Below are 22,208 nucleotides of genomic sequence, written 5' to 3'. Positions count from 1 at the left end.
TTACCTTCAGTCAAGTCCCCAAACACCATTACCGACTAATCACATAATACTTTCTGTCATCTCAAAGGGGTTATTAAAGTGAGTTCTCTTATCATGGTAATGAACTGAATATTTGCCCATTGTATGTACCCAAGTGTGCCCCTTCTGGGTATGCACATATATGAGTAACTGATTGCAGTCTGTTAAATCACTTTGTGAAATTCTCACAGAAAAGTACAAGGTCGTTCAGCACATTGTGCCTTAAGCTTCAATATGCATAACTTCTGCTTAAAAAAATTAATTCCAGTCTGTTAAGTCACAAAAGACACTAAATGTATTGTCCAGAGTCAGGCCTGGGAGTCAGTCATGGCCGGAGGTCTATTTCCATACGGCCCCAGACTTCATCATCTTACAATGTAGAAATCATGGCTCTGAAATGAATCATGTTCTACGTTAAATGGGCATTTAAATTTTCTTTTAAGTGCAGATAAAAACCAAAGTTTATCCAGTAACATCTCACAAACTACATTTGGACAATGCATATGGCTACTCGTGTAAAGCCAAAGCTCACAAACCTCATTCCTCCTGACTGGCCAGCTTTCCAGAGGCCTGTTGACAGCAGTGCTGTGAGCACACCTTGGTGTTTGTGTCCCATGTCTCCAATGTGTGATGAACCAGTTTAGGAGATCCTTATGTGATGACCTTATCATTTCAGCATGCCTTGTGAAGATCTCGTACTGTTTTCAGAACTTACGCCTCAAATTCGTCAGATATGTCTGCAGTCTGTCTTTGTTCTGTTGCCTGTTGACTTTGTTTATCAACTCATGCCAGCTGCATGTTCAGTCCAACAAGCTGCATGACTGACAGACAGGTGGAGTCACAGACCAAGGAGTTCCAGCGCTTCCTACTCCATTGAAGAGCATCTCCCTATTCATCTTGGGTTGTAAAACCTCAAACCTGTTGACTCCTGGTCTGTTTCTGCTCATTATGTTCATTTATCGCTGTAGTCAAGCTAGAAACGAACCAATTTTTGATACCGTTTGTTTTGTTTTATTTTGAAAGTTGCTGGGTGTTTTTAGGTAATTTCAAGTCACGACTCACTGTCTTGCTCATTTTTCCTACCCTTAGTTTATCTGCTGCTGTGACAAAGCAGAGACGGACTGTAGACGCATCTGTTGTATTTCAGCCGTTACTTTCCTCAATGAGGAGCAAGGGCTGCTGTGAGTCCCTTCTCTTTCCAACAGGACTGAGGGACTATTTTTAGTTAGTTTTAATAGAAATTTCTAAAGCTCTTCAACAACCCACTCGCTATTCATGACCCTACCCGTGTGTTACTATGTGTGTTTGCTATTAAAAAGTACTTTGATCTCTCAAATGTCAGTACATATAGTACTTGCACCTAATATTGGTATATAGATCTTATTCAAACATGAGTATGTGTGGTTGCTGACCTTATTCCACTCTGCTTAATGGCCTCAGTTTGGTCTCTCTAGTCAGAAAGCTTTAGGCATGCCCCCTGCATCCATGAGTAATATGACTCAAAAGGTCATATTGGGCGTATATTGGAGTTGTCTTTGTGAAGACACATAGATGTTGTGTGGGTGCCAGTTAGAAGCTAGAAAAAGTTAAGGAAATTTATTTTGAGTATTAAATTCTTTAGTTTGAAGATTTGTTTCTGTAGCTGTTACTGTCTTCAGAGAAAACTGTAAGCTTCATTACACAGAGGCAGAAATCTAATAAAATAAATAAGTCACAAAGGGGTATCTCATGACTTACAAAACCATGGCACTGACTACATTAATATTTTTACAACTTTAGTTTTCTCCTCAGCCTCCCCTCTCATCAAACTGGCATCCACTCTTTAAGGGGATGACAGGAGCAGATGTGATTGGAGGTTATTAAACCAGGCTCTGACTCCCCATGCCCAAACTGAATTTCTCCTCTTAATAATATATCTATCCTCTTCCTCACATCGCTGCTCCTGGAACTGTGCAAGACTCCCTGCTCTCTAGGAATTAGTTGGTCACAGTCATATACACCAGCTCTCATGCTGAATTTGAGGAAAAGTCGATGCCTCTGAGTCGCTGGGTTCACTGTAAAAGGAAGCACTTCTCCACCTCTTTGAGCCACAAAGAGCTCTTCTATAATAGGCAGAGGAAGATTTCACTCTAAACTTCCCTCTGTCTCTCTTTCTGGCTGTCTCTTAACCTGCCTCACACCCTCGAACCGCCCCACTTAACCTCTCTTTACACGTCTCTCTTAACACCTCTCAGCGTCTCTATTAGCCCTGTTCTCGCTGCTACCTCTTTGTCTCTCTCTTTCAGCCCTCTGTGCTTCTCCCTTTCCTTTCTTCCAACTCATCACACAGGCGTTGAAACAAAAAAAAAGGTTTGCTGAAGTTGAAGGCTGGTCAGTTGGTCCTTCCTCTGGGCTTTTCAGTCTGTCTCAATATCTCATTTTTTTCTGTCTTTTCTACATTCTCCTTGTATTTCATCAACTGGAAATGTGCCTTTGGTCTTTATAACCCTGCTCTGTCCTCACGTACCCCATCATCATTGTCTGGCTCCCTTGCCTTATGTCCGTTACACCTTCTCAGCATACTTTCACCATCAAACGCACAACTGTTCACGCTCTACCTCCAAGTTCATCGGTTCCATTCAATTATTTCCTGACTGTTTTCATCGCCTCTTCCTGAGGAGCTCTGTCCTTTCCTGCCATCTGGGGCCTCACTCTCCTTTTTCTCTTTTGCTCCATTACTCCTGTTCAGGGCGTTTTTTTTCCTGTCCGTTTGTAAAATATTGTGACCTGCAGGTGGAAGTTTGTGAAAAATGTGCAAATGTGTCCATTTTAAAGTAATTTTTGCTTGTTTCATTAGTCAACTCCTCTAAGAACAAGGTGTGCTGTTAAGCCTGTGGCAGAACATGAATTAATAGGAGCTCCAATAACTATTTAAAGTTCCTGCGAAGAGTGTGCACAGCTTTAAAGAGTGGTGATTCCTCATTTTCAGGCTTCACATTGTCCCTCTGATACCTCCGAAATAACTCTATGTGATTTACAGCGCTCAGGCTGGTGTCTATGAAAAACCCTTTTTTTCAGCATCTGTAATTTTAACACAGCCTCTGTGAGCCCAACAAAGCCACTGTCTTCTGATTGGCCACCTTTCCAGAAGCCTCCCCCACTGTTGCCATGTCATATTTCCATGTCTGAAATCACAGTTCTGATTTATGGCGATGTGTTTTAAAAGGTAACACTGAGGGGGAAAAAAAGAGTTTGACATTTTCAGTCAGCATTACATTCATTGTCCTCATCACCAATTGGTGACATCACAAATTGAGAAAATCTTTTGTTCCTGTCTTGTTGCTCAGTGCTACTGAACATCTGTGTCATGCATACATTGTATATAGAGTGGAGAGCGTGGCTCTGCCATTTACAACAGTTTTGAAGCCAAAATACCCCTGTCACAGGTGCTGCCATTTTGCAGCCAGTCTGCACAGTAGAGACTATGGGTGCGTCTCAAAGCGATAAACTGAAGTCTCCTCTCTCCTCTCACCTCAATGGCACCAGAAGTACTTTCTGAGTCGCCATTTTGAAGTTTTCCACAAAGCAATAATTGGAGGACCTTTGATCCAGAGCTGGCTTTGCGTAAGTCTTTTCACTGACAGACACGCCTCCATTTAAAATATCAATCTCTGATTGGATGCTGCAATGGCTCAGACTTCTCTACATGAAACCTGAAACATTACAGAGTTTAATGGAAGAGAAAAGACAAGCTGAAACCAGGCACTGAGGGTTGTTCAGAAACAGATCAATAATATGGGATTAGAAAGTGTTTGTTGTGAGTTTAAAGTAGAAAATACAGAACACAACCATGACCGAATCAATACTGGAGGATAAATACTGAAAATTAAAAACCTAGTAATATATGTAATATAATATAATATAATGTAATATCTCCCCGACACACAATAAACTAGGTTAAATAAATAAATGCGTTTCAGAGCTTGTGATAAGATGTGCTCTAGATAAAGGCTCAATAATTCATAAATAATCTAAAAATGACACATTTTACCGGTAAAGCGATCAGTGTGCTTCAAAACAACACACATAATGAACAGAGAGCAGGTTTTCTTCATGCGAACATGTTTCTTTAGCACGTCAAAGGAACAGACAAATCACTGTTACTGTTGATTTTTTATTAGTTATTATAGCGCACATGTGCAGACACACAAACAGCTGTTAGAGCTGACTGACAGATGATCCAGAGGTGATCAGCTGATGCCATCATCACTCAAACACGTTGCTTCATCTGACGCCCTGGAGAAGAGGAAGTCCCATTGCTCTGAAAACTAATCTCCTTTATTCCTCTCTCCTCTCTTCATTTCCTCATGTCTCTCCATCATCTCTTGTGGGAGGGACTAAGATGCAGGTCAAGGACTCAAGTGTAGGAAGGAATGATGGAAATTTGGAGCTTTGAGACACACCTAGTGAGTGACTCAGTGAGAATTTGGGTGGAGCTGGGTGACAAAAACATATATATAGGTATATAAAGGTGTAGTCAACGATTGTCTAATCTGCACTATTTGTCAAAATTGCTGTATTTCTCCTCTCCATCCACAAAATATCATCACTGACGGCATATTGAAAAAAAAGTCTGGTTTCAATACACAGCCTTGGCTCTGAATTTCAGCGGTAAATTCTGTGGCTCGGACTGAGCCACCAAAACAGGGTACACCCCCACACACCCAGGGGGCAGATCATACTCAAGCGCAGATCAGACAGAGGGGAAAGGGGAAGTAGTATGTTGCGTAGCGTGCTCAGTTAGCGTAAGAAAGCAGTGGGATACCAACAGTAGCAATGGCAAAAAAACAGCCAAAAAGAAAAGGACCATAATACAGGGAAGACACGGGTCAATATTGGTATGGCTTTCTGACGATGGAGGGAACTCCGCGATTTAACAGAGCGGGTGTCGCAGTCTTTCTGCTGGACAGGTTAGCAAGATTAGCTTTGTGGTGCTTCAAATAACAGTAACAGCCGTCGGACATTCATCTTATTGTCTAATCTGCCAAATTGTACTGTTGTTGTGATGTTGTCAATTGTGGCAGTCAAGTTGTGGCTACTGTTGTCTGAAGAGTCAGGGTGACCTTAGCTTTGCAGCTTAGCAGTGTGCTAACCCAGAGTTGGCATCAGACAAAATTAAACAGGTGGGCATTATGACAGGTGCAGGGGGACAAAAATTCTTGTTCATTACTGGATTCATAACCATTGCGTAAAGTTCTAATTCATATATACAAGGCACTGTACCACAATGAATGCCACGTCCCTCCCTCTCTTTTCTCTCCCTCTGGTGCGCACACAACCGAACGCCTTTAGCGCACCAAGATTAGAGTGAACATCAAACACCATTCAGCAATCAAAGAACCACGAAACCCAAACAATAGTAGCGAGCTAAAGATAGAAATACTTTTAAAACAGCTGAAGCAGGCCAGTGTTGCAGCTAAATCTTCTGAGGATAGCGTCCTCCCACTCCGTCGAACATCTGCGGGTCAAGTCTCTTTCAAAGGCAAGCTCAACAACCTGGGCATTTCTATTGTGGAGCATCGCACGTCTGTGATCGGATAATAATAATATATCTAAACATTATAATATCTTTTGCTACAATACTACTAAATCTCGTCACACTACTACTACTTTCAAAGCCATAAATACAGCTCCACGTAGTATAGCTAACTGACCCTCAAGCATTCGCTGGTCCGACCACAGCCATGTTGGTCAGCTACGCGGTTTCTACGGTTGTTTCCATGACGATGCACGTCCATCATGTTTCGGGCGTGAAGCCAGGGGTGGGGTAAAAAGGGAGAGGCGGGTCTAATTCTGTTCATCAACAACCTCTCCATTCGTTTTCTCCCAGACCACTGACTACACCTTTAAATGTGATGTGAAACCCTTTTTTTAAATGCCTAATTACTAATCAAATTCAGAAAAAAAAGAGGACTTGAACACAACCAGGGGGAGCAGCTTTTGTGGCAAGCTCACTTTGAGCTTTTTTTGATTTTACAGTCCATGATTTCATGCACCTTACTTCAAAAATAAATAAATAAATAAATAAATACCAAGTACTATGTTTGCGCCTGATTTCAGTTTTATTAAGTTTCATTTTGTGATTATGAGGTGTGACATAAGGTGTTTAAACATGTCATCCTGGACTCTTTCAGGCCAAATCTGCTGATTCATGTTCTGTGACTGTTAAGGTGAGAAGATTGGTAGCAGTCTTGTTTTTCTGCCTTAAAAATAAAGCAGCCCTCTGAGAGAACAAAGAGTTTATTTGATTGTTTGTGACATATCCAAAAATATATTCATTCTTGTATAATTTGTCTTTCTTCTGTATCATAAATATGTGTATTAAAACTGTACACAAACACAGAAATAATAAAAGTGTTTGGCAGGAGTAACGTAATCTAGAAGCTTTATTAAAAGTACAGGGCTGAACAAGTTTGAAGGCTTTAAGCAGAGTGGGGATCAAGTGGCCCTCTGCTGTATCACATTTGACATTTACTTTTGTAAATTTGTCTCTCCAGTGTCCCCAGCTCTGAACTTTACCTCCTCTTTGAATGTGATGGTTGATTTACATCTGAGGCCTTCCATTTTTACACACTGTGGTTACAAATATAAAAAAAAGGTATGATGCATGTTCTGTTGTTTTGCTTTCTTGTTAAACATTTGATTCCACTGCTGAAACCACACATATGGATTTCCTGTCGTAGAAACAAGCTTAATGCAATTGCTGTAATAGTAATAATATTGTGTCATTTGCTCAGCGGTTGTCCTGTAAAGTACTCCTGTGCTTACTTTTATGACAGCTTGGGATCACATTGCACCGGTCATACACTCTAGGACATTTATGCAACCCTGCTACCCTTCAGAAAATCTAATTATTTCCCCTCCTTTTGCACTATCAATCATTTTCTGAGTGCAGCTGTCACTTTTTTTCCAAATGGTGGACATCTTATTTGAAATGAAACCCATCACTGCCTTTCAACACAGACAGTCTTATCATCCCTTTTCTTCCCTCTCTTGTTTATTTTCACTTCTTCCTCTTCCTCTCGGTCCACTCAGGGCCCCGGGGCCCCTCTATCGGCCTGTCAGGCATCCAGGATTCGACGTGTCAGTCAGGGCTGAGTCAGCCTGCCACTCAGTCTATGAGCAAGTCGGTCGGTCTTCCCTTCAGTCTCAAAACTGTGGAGGTAAACATTAGCAGGGGGTGCATGGAAAAACATTTCCCTCTTAGCCACTGCTCGCAAATGAGGATATTAGTATTCCACACAGCGAGGCACTTTCCAGCACTCTCTAATCGCAGCAGCTTCCAACCAATGCAGAAAATCAATGACATCATAGCCACATAATTGCATGTTAGCGGCAGAGGCACGAGACTCCAAAGCCTCTGTGCATGCTTGTGTGTAAGAAAACGTAGGAGGACTCTTGTGGGTGTGCATTTGTCTTTAAATTTTTGTACGCCGGCAAATGTTCATTATGTGTGTGAAACAGTGGAGATCATGGGATTCATCCCCCAAGCAGTACGAGTGATACTTGCAGGCTGCCTTCATGGCTCTCTGGTGAATAGGAGCACGCTGCTGAATGGCTGTAAAGGTAGCAGAGAAGAGAGAGTACATTCTCACGCGCCTGGTCTCCTGGGTTTCTTAATATCTGCGGGCGAACACTGCACCATCTGCACTGCTCAGAACACTGAAGAGGAGGAGGAGGAGGAGGAGGAGGGTGGGAGGACGAGAGGGAGAATATTCTCAGAGAGAGCGAAGGAGGGAGATAGTAGCATTAGCTGCAATGCTGAGCGGTGACCTGCCACTCGGTTTCCAATTTCAAATTCAGATGCAGAACCCATCCTTGGGGAACCTCACCTTTCTCCCCCTTCCTTTGTCTCTTTCTTTCTTTGCTCTCTCTTCTTGGCTTCCCTCCTTCGACTTTCCCATCTCATCCCATCCTGCTCTCAATTCGCTTTTTCAATTTCGAGACACTTTGAAGCCAACGCCAGCCGCGAGATCCCCCCGAGACTGAACTCTGGGACTCCTCACGTTTTTTTTTTTCCCTCCTCTCTATATTTTTCCTTACTGTGTCATCAATCCTCCACCTCCCTCTCACTCCCCTCCTCCACCTGGCTCTGCCTATCTCGCTCCATTTCTTTTTCTCCTGGATGTATTGTTCTTGCTTGAAAAACTGGTTTCTGGACAGGGGTGAAGTAAATCTTTTGTGACCCGGTATTCCCTGCTGGGCCTCTCTTTCTCTGCTGCTCTCTCTTTGACTTCAGTAGTTAAGCCTCCCTCGGTCTGCGCAGGCACCAGGCTGTAACGCGATACAGATGGAATATAGTATAAACAGAAAAGCTCCTCTAAAAGAGAAAGACCCACCAATCCCCATCCTCCCCCATCTCTGGCTGCACCCTCTCTTTATCCTTTCTTCTCAACAACCGGGGTTTTGTTTCAGCTGCTTTGTACGTCCCTCCAGGTTGAGTTGCTGACCGGGGAGGGAGTGTTTGTGCACTCTACTTGTCCTTGTACAGTGTGTCTTGGAAACTGTCTAAGTTGGTGTTGTTTTCTCCATCTGTCCATGTATCTCTTCATTTGAAGTTTTACAACTGCGACCCCTGGTTTCTAATTCCAAGTCCTTATATTCTCAGAAAATAAAAGATATTTCAGAGAAGGAAATATTTTGCATTCAATTTTGATTTTTTTTCCCTGCAGTGTCTTTCAGCAGTCCAGATTCATAATACATGTAACCTTAAAGCTGGTACAAGGGCAGCACATGAGGGCTGGAGGCCTTCCTATTATTCAGTGTGAGGTCTCAGGTTCACACCATCACAGGGCTACATCGCTATCATGGACAATATCAGGGTCTTATCATAAAACATTAAACAGATAAAAACATAAAATGATGATTTATTGAAGTGAACTTATCAGGACCAGCAGATTTTGTGGGTTTTTCTTTCAAAGGACAAAGTGTTGATGGTTTTCTGAAACAGGAGAGTAAATGTCTGCGATGTAAAGGAGAAAGAGGATAACTCATGTTGTCGTTTTACACAAAGGAAGACCAAGCTGCTCTCTGAGATAAGACGAGTGACCAGCGTACGGCTCACCTCTTTCCAGTTAGCATGTCACATTTTAAGACAGAACAGATACAAGGTGATGTTTGCTGTGCTGTACAAACAACAAAAACAACAACAGCAAACAAATACTCAGAGAGACACTACATTTAGAAGCTGTGTTTGAGGTGTGATACATTGCAAGTAACAAACCCTTTGTTTTATTAAAAACGTAGGCTATGCCCAGATAAGCATCCTGCTTCTGTCAATGCCTTTTCAACCAGTAGGCTATACAAGAACTGGGGTTTGTTTTAAATGTCTTTCTTGTGAAAAATATTGTATTACATATGAAGACACAATAAATCGTATTACTACTTCTACTACAAATAACATTTTTATGAACAAAAAAAGTGCCACAATGGTAAAAGAGGAAAAAAAAAGATTTTAATATCAAAGTCAAGATGTTGAGTAAAATTATGTTTTATGTATGAGAAAGACGTTTCCATATCCATCAATAGCTAATCCATATAAATCCTGAAATATCACATTGGAAGATATTAAAACTTCAGCCTGCCTTCTGTTTCAAAAACAGCCAAGGGGATCATTTTGTGAGGTTAAATTTGACAACTGAAAATAAACGTTTACGTTTTACCCAAACTTGTAAAGCTGTGAAGTTATGGACATGAAAGGCTTGGAGTTCAAGTGGAAACTAAATGGAAGCACCAATGCTTGGCGACAACAACACAGACACCATAACTTTAATTGTTGTTTTGTTTACTTTTTATCTGGAGCGGCTTCTTTTGTTATTTTTTATTTGTGCTGAACTGCTGCATGCATGCGTGGGTTCTCTCCGGGTCCTCTGGCTTCCTCCCACAGTCCAAAAACATGCTCATCAGGTTAATTGGTTACTCTTAATTGTAGCAGGTGTGTGCGTGAAAGGTTCTCTGTCTACGTGTCATCCCTGTGATTGACTGGCGACTAGTCTGGGGTGTACTCCGCCTCTCGCCCTATGACAGCTGGGATAGGCTCCAGCCACAGGTGACCCTGAACAGGATAAGCAGTTCAGAAATGAACTGCTACACAGAGGAAGAATGAAGAGCCAACATGTTGAAGTGAACATGAACATTCGCCACAGCCTTTTGGTCCCCTGCGTGGCCAACATTAAACAAACAAATGTTCTCTCACCATAAGCTAATTTTTTCTCATCAAACTACTTATCCGGTCAGTTACCAACGAGAGACATTAACATGAGACTCCACTTGTCACCAGACACGTCACAGCTCGTGAAGCATCCAGAAGTGTATGACATACAATGCAGTGAATACTATGAGAGAAGGGGCATCGGTCACTTTAAGTAAACATGGTATACAGGACTCTATATGAAGGTGCAATTGAAAACAAACTGTTTGTGTCACAATCCATTGACAAACCTGATACCTATGGCATTGTGGTGCTGATTAGCAATGATCTTTAATGGAAATGTTTATTAAAGTATAACTTCATAAGATAGTTTTGCTCTGTCTTTAAGGTTTGGCGTCTGCAGGCTTGTCTTCTGACCGTCCCTTGAGATTAGCCAACAGGTTATCCAAGCTTAATTTATGGTTATTTTATCATAGCATTTATGACTTTATACTGTAATACTACAACTTTGTTTTTGTTGTAACATTTGTTAGTTATTTTAAAATCTTTTTTTTTTTTTTTGGTGTGGCTGTCATCCTAAGAGGAAAAAAATTCTTAAAAGAAAAGTGTCTAATTGAGAAACCTGTCTAATGGTGTCAATACCATGTGGGGAAGAATCATGGTCTCTTAGTTATCAAGATTAGTCTCCATCAATTAATTTCATGTTTATTAAATGGCATTAACAGTCTTCAGAAATATTCACATTGTTCATTCTTATCATTTATTACAGAAGTCACAGTAAATAAGTAATACATTTTTTGATAATGCATGATAAAAACAAAGTTTGTCTCTCTCACTTTCTTTTTGTCAGGGAACAATGACAGAAAAAAAATACTAAATACTTTTGACCTAGAATTTTGCTGCTCTCTGAAGCATTTGTAAACTTTAACGGCGATAATAAATCACAGGGAAAATAAACAAAGTCTGTGACACTTTGGAATTTAATATGAGCCACATATTAGCTATGAGTGTCCTGTCTCCAGAAAACAAATGCAGATAAAGGACCTGTGCATGCACACACAGCTCTACTTCACATAATCACATCTCAGAGAAGGTTTCTGTAATAAGATAACGGCATTAGATGGAATCAGCCTGGCATGCAGCACCACTGTTGGGAATCTGGGAGTTCTGCTTGATCAGGTTTTGTCCTTTAACTTATCACATCCAAAAACTTTCAAGTCCGGCTTTGTTTCTTTTTTTATTGCAATATAAAAAAAAAAAATAAAAAAAAACATCCCTACTAAAAGCAACGTGACAAACTAGTCGATGCTTTTGTTGTCTGTAATATGTGTGTAACATTAAGGTTTGTAGATGTGGCCTTCACAATCTGACGACTGAAATACTCCAGATCAGGATCAGACCCTATCTGACACAACAGACCATGCAGCTTCTGGTACAGGCCCTTGTAATTTCATGCATCAATTACTGCAGATCTCCTTACAGGCCTCCCTGTGTGTAACCACTGCCTACCTGGAGTCCTTCATCCAGGTCTACACTCCTTCTCGCCCACTACGCTCTGTCTGTGAAAGATGCCTGGTGCTCCCAGCCCAGGGCGGCTCTAAATCCCTAGCCAGACTCTTCTCCTCTGTTGTGCCCAAATGTTGGAATGAATTCCCTAAGTCTATATGACCCACAGTCCCTTTCAACTTCTAAGAGATGTCTGAATACTAAACTGTTAACTTGACCTCAACACAAACAAACATAATGAGCAGAGCCAGACCAGAAGTCAACAGGTTTGAGGTTTCACAGCACAACATGAATGGAGTAGGAAGCGGGGCAACTCCTAGGTCTGTGACTCCAGCTGTCTGCTAGCCATGCAGCTTGCTGGACTGAACACACAGCCGGTATGAGTTGACAAATGCAGTCAACACTCAACAGAGCGGAGCCGGACAAGACTTATCTGGTGTATTTCAGCCCTGACACATTATTTCATAATCGGTGCAATGGACATTACTCATCCAGCATTTTATATGTCTTCCAAGCACACAAGGTATTTTTATTGTGTACATGACCTCTTTTTTTCATAAAAGGAGAGTAAGGCATGTTGTACCTTTTTGAAGGTCACACACATTTGTGCACACATCGTTCTGTCTTCCGGAGTTCCTTGAGTTCAGTTTCTTGCACAAGGACACTTCAACAGGGGCTGCAGGGGCTAGGACTGGACAACAAACCTTGAAGATTCTTGACTGCACCAATAAATGACAGCCAACTCGAGCAGCTGGATCAAAAAACATTTACTGATGACGTCAAGTGTAAATATGTCAATGATAGATTTGATCTGGCATGCATGAAGTCTAATGTTTGCAACTACTTAAATCTGCAGGAGAGAGTTAAAGCTTTAGATGTGATGAAACTACAAAAGCCCTCATGCATTCATGGCTGTTCTGTGGTGTTTCATGTTGCAAATTGTCCCCTGACAAAGTCTTTGTTGAATAGGGACAACAGCCTCTAGAGAGCAAACAAACCCAGCAGCATTCGAGTTCAATGGAGTCGAGCCATCACTCAGTGGAATTAAGATGAATTAGAGACAGCTGTTCTGACCTGGAGCTGGCACTATTTGCCACTCTAACCAGAGAAAGTGACGCTCAGTGCTTTCAATGAGAGTTGCCAGCCTCTCTGTGTGTACGAACAATGCTCCGTGATTGTAATTAGTAAAGCAGATTTGCAAACCTGTGTCTGCAGAGGGCTGAGTCGGTTTGTGTTGCAACCAAATAAGAATTTACATTTGCACTTGAGTTTTCTCTCTGATGTGCAGCTGAATGATGCACAGCAGAGGTCAGGTTCCCTTGCAGCGTCAGCAGGCCAAGGTGACAAGCTGTTGAGAATTTCATCAGGTTTGCAGCATTTTTGTCATGAAGTAAAGGACAATGAAGGAGCTGAAGGGAAAGTCAATTGAATGCCTAAATTATTAAAACTCATTTTTGGGAAGACGGAACTGTCTGAACAAAATTTCAGGGCAATTTACTCAAGGGGGTTTAAATCATTTTCTCAATGAATTGTTCACTCTCTGATGGTTAAAAAAAAAAAGTCATCAGAAAAAGCAATGAGTCATGAGGTTTGAGGAAAATGACCAACCAGCATCACTGGTTTGACGTGTCCCTCCTGCTCAGTTGAGAAGATCAAAACAACAGGGGGGCAGTAGTGGTCCATTATGCTGATTGCTGGTTGCTGTAAAACAGAGGACAGACAAAATGAAGCAGAAGCAGGTGAAGCTAACCCATCCCTGGACCCCAAAAGGTTTCCTAGCCAGACTGGATGTGTATCAGATCCTGTTTAAAGGACAACATGTTTGTGTACACTCCAGTCTGCAAACAATGCCAAACAACAGTGACAGTGACACGGTTATCAGCAAGGTTAGCTGTATGTAGTCTCACTCTCAAAGTCTTCAGTTTTGATATAGTCAGCCTGTTGTTGTCAAATGTGGGAACTTGTAGATATTTTGTAACTGGTTTTCTGGTTTCCTTTTCATTAGTCTTTATAGGTGTATTTTTTTTGGAACAAAATTCAAGGCCACATCTTAGACGCCCCATGGTCTCCTGTCCATAAGTCCACCATGTCTGATTTCTGTCTCTGCCCTCTATGATTTGTCCCATCATGTCAGTGATATTGACCAATGACAGTGCACAGAGCTTTACATGTGCAAGGGCCATGAAGCAAGAGTGGCCTGTGTTGCAAGATGCCACTACAAGATGAAAGAAAAGTTGAATCAAAATTGAAATTGTATTTTTTTGTGTGTTGTCATTTCCATGGCTGGGTACTACCTTGTAATCTTTAAAGTCTACTCAAAGCATAAACCTATGGCTATATTGTCTTATAAGCCATTGGAGATTTTTTTTTTTTTTGCCCAGTTATTTCTATGCATGACAAAAAAACAAAAATCAAACTGATGTTGTCTGACCATATCCTTTCTGAAGCGAACCTTACAAAAACAGACTTCTGATACTTTCTGAAGTCATTTTAGTATTGTTGTGATTTTGTGACTAAGACTAATATGCAACTTGACCCTGTCCCCCTGGTACACCAACAGTATCATAACATGATTTAGAGTTCATAAAAATCCCTGTATCTCCCACCCTGGTGTTTTAGAAAACTCGCTGCTGTGCCTTCAAGGTTCTCCATCCCACAAACTTTCTTTCCTGTAATTAGTTAGCCCCCTGAAGGCCGATCAGAGCTATGGGCAGACCTTAGTGTGTAAGGCTCTCCCCTCTCACTTGTCATAAACCAATAAGGGGATCCTTAAGGGGATGCTGTTTTTACAGTGGACTGACCTGTTTAGTCTACAGACGGATTCAGAGAATTCTACAACATATGAATATGTAGATGTTTCAAGATCAGAACATGTAGAATAGAATAGAAAATAATATAATTTATTTTATTTATTCCTGTAGGGAAATTCAGGAGTCACAGCAGCAAATAAGAAAGTGTATAATGCATAAATGTCCATTAAGGGGCAACTAAGCTATAACTCTCCAGTCAGCCTCCACCTCCACAGGCTGAAATCATTGAGTGTGGCTTTTGTCTCCTGTGTTAACATGTACATCCAGTGCTGCAATTTTATATCTACGTTTAAAACATGGGACAGAACAATACCCCCTCTTAAAATATATGTCCATGTATTTTAAAGATGCTATGAGAAGGATCTGTTTTAATTGGACCACCTCGCCACCTCCTACCACACACACTGTTGTTAATTACTTTTAGCGAGGCATGTGTTTGTTTTGGAATTAAATGGAGATCGGATCAAAACAAATGTTCTTTTTTCAAGACCTTTTTTTTACTGGATACAGTTAAGTTACAGTTACGTAGTGATATGGTTTGAAATGTGATATCAAGCAAACATTGTAATAGCCGGCTATATGTTAGTGACATCAGCAGCGCAGTGCTCTAATGTTGCTACATATCAATATCTGTAGGCAAACATGACAACAAGTAAACACTGTCAGTTTGTAAGTAGTTTAGTAACTGTCTATATTTAGCGCAGCTGGCAGTCCGGTGCTCTGAGACATGTCTGTAATGTGTAACATCTGTGAATCCTGGTTTGCTATGTCCTGCCAGTCATCTACCAAGTAGAGCTATCAAGTAGAGCTATCATAACATCACTCTTCATTTTATTAATAGACTCTCAAATTTGATCAGACCAATGCAGAATAACTGATGCATGTGGGTTGGAATGAACATTATAACACACAGTTTAGCCCCTGTGTTATAGAGTGATACAGCCTGAGCTTAAGGCTAACTAGCCTTTAGCTCAGGCTGTATCACTCTGACATTTATCTTTCTTCTGCTCTTCTGTCCTTTTTCTGTTTTGACAGTTAGGCTCCTGTGTCCACCATCACTACAAAATTAATCACAGAAATTGTTTTCAGTAGAGAAGAACACAGATCTCTGTTTTTTTACTCTTCTCACCACTAAACTTTGTCAGCTGGTGTAACCATGCTGTAAATCAATCCCGCTCAACCTGATTGGGAAGCTAAGAAAGTAGCAATGTAAAGTTACCTGTAATTGATCATTTTAAAGTGTGGATTGCAATCGGGCATATATCTAGAGGGGAGACTTTTTCAAGGTTACTGTCAAACTCTTCACAGCCTCTATAAGATATATTGGTCATTTAATTTGTTAAAAAGCATTTGACATGGGTGGACACACTAGTTGCATGAAGAAAACTTTGCTCAGTACTTTTCCTGTTGCAAATCATATCTATCAATAAATCTCCATATAAGCCCCAGATATGATTAAAATTCTTGCAAGAAATGTAAAAAGTGTCTGGGATCTCTGGGTTTTGGTGCAGTGATGGATCTTGCATGCTGTCAGAAATTATGCAGAGTTGTGTCTCTAATGTGAGCAGAACAGTTGTTCCATATGCCTTGCAAAGGCCCCTGTCAAACTGTTTCTCCACAGGCATTTTTTACTCTAATCAGCCACTCAAAGGCAACTGCCCGTAATGATGCTGTAAAATAAACTTATAGCAGAGACAGCACATTGATCTGCTGCATATTGGAAACAGTTCAGTCAGCAGGACTCTGCCTCTATGAGGCACTGATCGCCTCTCTCAGCTCCTCTTTGAATAGCCTGTAACTCAAAAAAAGAAGCTTTTCAGTGAACATTAAAACCTCTTTCAGACAGATACGGTGAGGTAGGGTGAATATCTTGGCAGTCAGTGTGAAAAGCCTATTGAAGGTTATCTGAGCTGGGTCTGAAAAATAAAAGAAAGACTTCAGTTTAGGAAGTTCGACATTACTTGGGCAAACTTTTGAAAAAGACCCACATACAGATGAAGACAGACAGAGAGAAAGCGTGAGTAGAAGAAAGGAACAGAAAGGTCATGTGTGGGCAAGGAAGCCAGAGTGTGAGCGTGGGCTCCACAGAGAAGCAGGGAGGTGAATTCAAAACTTTATTTGGTAATTATGTAATGATGTCCTGTGTCTATCCTCTGAAAAAAAAAGTTTATTCGATCTTTGCCACAGATTGCAGAACTGAGAAACACTGACAACAACTTACTTTTAAATCTAGGTCAAATACATGGGTTCAGTGGTAACAGCTGAGGAGACAGGCTATGACATCTGAACGCTGGTGCATAGAGATGGATTAAGTTTCTGTGATTCAGAGATTTGTTAGATGGTGAATCCTCCATAGAGCCTTGCTGTTGCACTTCTCTTGCAATGACAACTTATATAAACATGTAAACAGAGGGAAAAAAAAATCCTGGAAAAAAGCAATGTCATGATTTCGAAAATGCTCTATTCCCGTAAAAGATTACATGTTTTTGGGTTTGGCTTACTTTGAATGTTGCAACCACAACTGACCTGGATAGAAAGGACAGATGAATATTAGTGATTGTCCTTCCTGTTTGATAACATCATTTAGTGGATTATTAAGATATTACAAGTAAAAAAGTATTCATCAGGATGCACAAATTGTCATATCAGTGTGAAGCAGTGTGGCCACAAGCATGCAGTACTTGAGCACGATTCACTTGCAACCACCCCTTGACAGTTGTTTTAAACAATAGCAGAGTATTAGAGAGCTGTGTCGGACTTAAATGACTTAACAGAAGTCAAAAAGTCTCTAAAGTTGTAGCAGTGCTGTGTGACTCATTGTGCTGACTGTGATCAGATCATGCTTCGTGTTTTCACGCTTTACGATGACATAGCCGGGCCATGTGGGTGCCCTAAGTCTGGCTCAAAAAAATCCAGCTCCTCTGTCATTCCACATGGGCTGTGGTCAAAAAAAAAAAAATTAATACACCTCGTAGAAATATTTCTTATGTAAGACATGATTAAGACATGATTTGGCTGCCTTGTATTCAAGTCCTCTTTTGTCTAAAGAGTATAATTTTCATTAGTTATAAGAGGTTAAAAACAAGGTTTTACGTCACATTTAATGATGATTAACAGCTGACGTTCTTGTGTATTTTTTTCAGGGACTGTGAGGTATATCGGGAGGTAGAGTCAAGAAGTGATTAGACTCTTGAAAGAAATATATATATATATATATATATATATATATATATATATATATATATATATATATATATATATATATATATATATATATATAGGTTTTTTTTTTTTTTGGCACACAGCTCCACTTTGATTTTCCCAGAATCTCTCACAGACCGTACTGCGCAGACTCTGGCTGCACAATGGCTACCAATGGCTGCGCCTGTGATGGGGGTATTTTGGCTTCAAAACAGTACAATTGTGAATGGCGGAGCCAAGCTGTCCACTATATATATAGTCTATGGTCTAAACCAGTTAGGGTTCAAATTTGCTTCCCCACCCTCTTACGAGCAATGTTTGGCAAACTAAAAGTAATCAGTTATAGTTACTTGTTACTTTTCCCCAAAAAGTAATTGAATTAGTAACGGAATTACTCCTTCATATATAATTAGTTACCAGGAGAAGTAACTACTGAGTTTACCTCTTTGAAAAAAAAACTTCATTTTTGCAAAAGAATTCCGTTTTTGAGCAGGTTTTGCTCCGGGCATAATGTTCACATGTATGTTTTTGCCTTTACATCTATGACACTGAAGTAGTGTCTGTTTACTTCCATCCTGAAAACAACAGTTTTAACCCGACAGGCCACTCAGCACTTGGGCATGTTAAATTTGCAGCTCCTGTCTTGTGTCTGGCTGTGCAAGCCAGGTTTGATAGATCTGTTTGGTCTCCCGATTTAGGAGGGAGTCTCATGCTTTTTAAGCCTGTATCTCGCTCGACTCTCAACTTTTAATTTCTCCTGATTCCCCCCTTATATTTATTTTTAGCATGGTCCTGTCATCTCTAATATTTTTCAGGTCAAAACAAGCCGGCTACTTGCGCCTTACATTGAAACCTTGAAAAGCATCCACCCCTCTCCACTGAGATGGTTTGATCCAAGGAAGCTGCAGGAGATCCTCTCTGACTGCAGGTTAAACAGACCCACTCAGGTAGCTGTGTGATATGTGTTGCCAATAAGTTTACTTTAGCATTAGCAGTGCAGCTCAATGAACATTTCAGCATAGCATCCATGTAAATATTAGCCTTAGCCTCAATGCTAAACTTCACCCCTGGCAAGTCATAGCAGAGTTGATAACAATAGATAGGAACAGCACATGCACCACGTTCATAAAATGTTTCAAGTGCTATTTAGTGAGATAAAATGCTATACCTAGAGTTGGACCACTGTAAATGTGGGCTCCAGCTGTCTGAACCAATGTAAAAGTAACCCATATCAAACAAGTAAACACCACATACTCACAAAGCCACACATGCATAAAAACATGAACTCACAAACTTCATGTCAACTATTAAACGTTTACTCCAACATTTGAAATCACAGCCAAGTTCAAACATTAGCCTGCTAATCTGTATTATTCACATTAAGCTGATCATTGCCTCTCATGGTAAAGAAAATCAATGTGAACAGAGGCCTGTACTTCAAAGTGATTTTAACAAATCACAGGTATCTTTCTCAGACTTCAGACCATTAAACTTTAAAGAAGAGACTGTCCTTGACATTCACATGAAACTGGTTAAAACATCATAAGTAAACCTGGAGTTAACCTGAGCACGCTCACACAAAGGGAGGCAGTGTAAGCAACATATGGCTAATCACACACAACATCAGTCTGCTGTCAGCACATCCTCACATTTTCAAACTCAGATCATGTTGATATTGGAAAAACAAGAAGAACTTAAACACATAATCCAGAATAATATTAACACAGTTCTATTTACACAAATGGAGGCAGAGCTGGATGATAATACAAACACTCTGAGAGTAAATACTAAGATTAAGACTTATTGTATCACTTTCTCATCACTAATGCAGGATAGCTCCCACTGTAACTATTCCCTGAAAGTATTTCCAACTCTAATATGATCTTGTGATGTGTATGAGAGATTAAGACCCGATATTTTAGCTGCAGGGTATCAAACTGAGCAGTATGGAGAAGAGAAATAATAATAAAAAAAAAATCAAAAATGAAAAGCATGGTTAGTCTTTTACTTAATACAGTTCAACAACTTCATCCTTGACCTGTTTTAGCCCCTGCTGGAGTGTGATGTCAGGGAAGTAAAATCAATAACTTCCACGACTTCATGCTTACATATTGTGTGTACTTCTTGTTGCAGATTGGGTAATATTTTAAAAGTTGTTTATCATGTGTGTATTTGTTGGAAGTTATAATGTGATCTATCTTTGTGTATTTTTTGCCAAGTGTTGTCTTGGTAGTATTTCCTGGAGCCTGTACTACGAAGCTGGATTTAATCATCCAGGATAAGTCTGCGACAATTCGCTCCACTTCACCGGATCTCCGTCACCCAGATCTGCTGTACTACGAAGCTCGTTATCAACTCGATAAGTGAATCCGGCTGGGATCTGTGCGCGCATGGGCGTGGTTAGCGGCCCCGGAGCATTTTCCACAATGGAGAAGAGAGCAGCCCATTTTACGATGGAGGAGCAGCGAATAATACTGCAAAAGTACGAGGAGTACCGCAATATAATCCAGGCCAGGAGCAACAAGACTGCGGCCGCGAGAAGCCGGAGGGATTGCTGGCAAAAAATCGCCGACTCTGTGAATGCGTAAATTTCCAAAATGCTATTAATAGACCTATCTCATCATGTGATGACACGGGTTGTTAGGTCCTTATTCATTCATGTTGTCAGTTAGTGTGTGTGTGATCAGTATCATTTCCGATCTCATAATTAGAAAGAGTCCACTACTGTACAAATCCCAAGGAAAACGCTCATTAAAGGCAGTTTATATTGCAGATGCAATAGCAGTGGGGAAAAAAGGACGTGGGAGCAAATAAAAGTTAAATATAAAAACATCCTTCAAAGTGGTCAGTATAAAGGATTCCATTTGCACACATTTCTACTTTTCCCTGACAATGTCTCAGCTATGATGATCAGTAAGATATTGTTTGTTCACAGCCCATAAGAAAAAATGTTGGTCCAAAAAGACAGGGGGTGGTCCCGGGCCGGAGGACTTCACTCCAGCTGAGCAAATTGGTGACTGTGCGGTCTTTCACGCCTGCCAGAGAGAACTGATTGGTCAGCGGGCGGTCTGTCACACCCCGTGAGCTCTTAACCTGTTTCGGACCAGGTTTGGCGTTCAGCATCAGTTACTGGGGCAACGTGTCTGGATAAAAAGAGATCCACATTCGTAGTATGGATAACCCGAAATTTATCCAGGAAGTTATCTCTCTCAGAGCTAATCCACCTTTGTAGTACAGGCCCCTGGTTTGTCTATTGCAGCAGGCTGTATGTGTGTTGTGTTGTGTTGTGTTGTGTTGTGTTGTGTTGTGTTGTGTTGTGTTGTGTTGTGTTGTGTTGTGTTGTGTTGTGTTGTGTTGTGTTGTGTTGTGTTGTGTTCCCTTTGTCTCATTTCGAGCACAGTGTCATAAAACCTTCAACAATCTTTTTGTGTCTTTTTCCTGAATCTCTAAATGCTTGTTGTCCGTTGTTTACCTACCATTGAGCATCTTGTTTTTGCATGTAGTGAGTTACGTGTTCCTGTGTAGTTTTGGATGCTTTTTAATTTATTTATTTATTTTGATTAACCAGGTTGGTACCATTGAGATTAAACACCTATTTTTCAAGGGAGACCTGCCCAAGACAGGCAGCAGCAAAAACACAATGTTCCAGATAGGAAAATACAGAGACACAAATTACATTTTACAATACATCTATGAGTCATTCTGGGGATCCATTGTTAAACAGCCAAGCTAAAACATCAACATCCTATAAAATCTGCTTCCATGTCTTTCATTGTAGATTTAAAAACGTTTAAGGACACCAGCTCCTTTAGCCTAAAGCTATTCTGCAACTGGTTCCAAGATGAGGGTGCAGAGTCCCCAAAATCCATTTTCCCAATTCATTTTCAAGTGTTTTGGACAGAGAGCATAATGAGGTCCTGAGAACATATAGAGCACTGTCCATTGCTTTCCTGCAGGATAAAAACACACTGATAGAAGGGAATCAGACCAAGAATTGCCTTATACATAAAGGTGTACTAGTATGTGAAGGTCCGGGTTGCCATAGCAGGCCATTTAACCCAAGAGTACACCTCGCAGTGATGAGTCAGAGGTTTATAATTTGACATAAGATGCATAGCAGGCAGTATCAGCCTGCGAAACGCTGCGCAAAGACGTGCATGTACAAAAGATCACTGTGGAGGACCCTAACTCCAATCCTGAATACACAGCTACGCGGTGCTAAGCAATCATCAGCATTGTCCACTTTGTCTCAAGTTGGGTCATAGTGTAGATTGTCTGTTTTAATCAAAATGCAATTTTTTAATTGTCGGTACTGTTTTCCTATGAATATGAAGTATAATACATGTATTTGGATAGTTATTTAGAAATTTAGGGGGTATTTAGGGTGAAAATCCGACTGTGGAATTTCAGGTTACGACACGTCGTAGGAACAGAACTCATTTTTAACTTGAGGCCTGTAATCTGAAACAGGTTACATAGTTTCA

This window comes from Halichoeres trimaculatus, unplaced genomic scaffold (genome assembly GCF_033239565.1).
Source record: "Halichoeres trimaculatus isolate MK-OKI-2021-1 unplaced genomic scaffold, fHalTri1.1 fHalTri1_scaffold_5, whole genome shotgun sequence".
Classification (NCBI taxonomy): domain Eukaryota; kingdom Metazoa; phylum Chordata; class Actinopteri; order Labriformes; family Labridae; genus Halichoeres; species Halichoeres trimaculatus.
Note: the sequence above shows the minus strand (reverse complement) of the source record.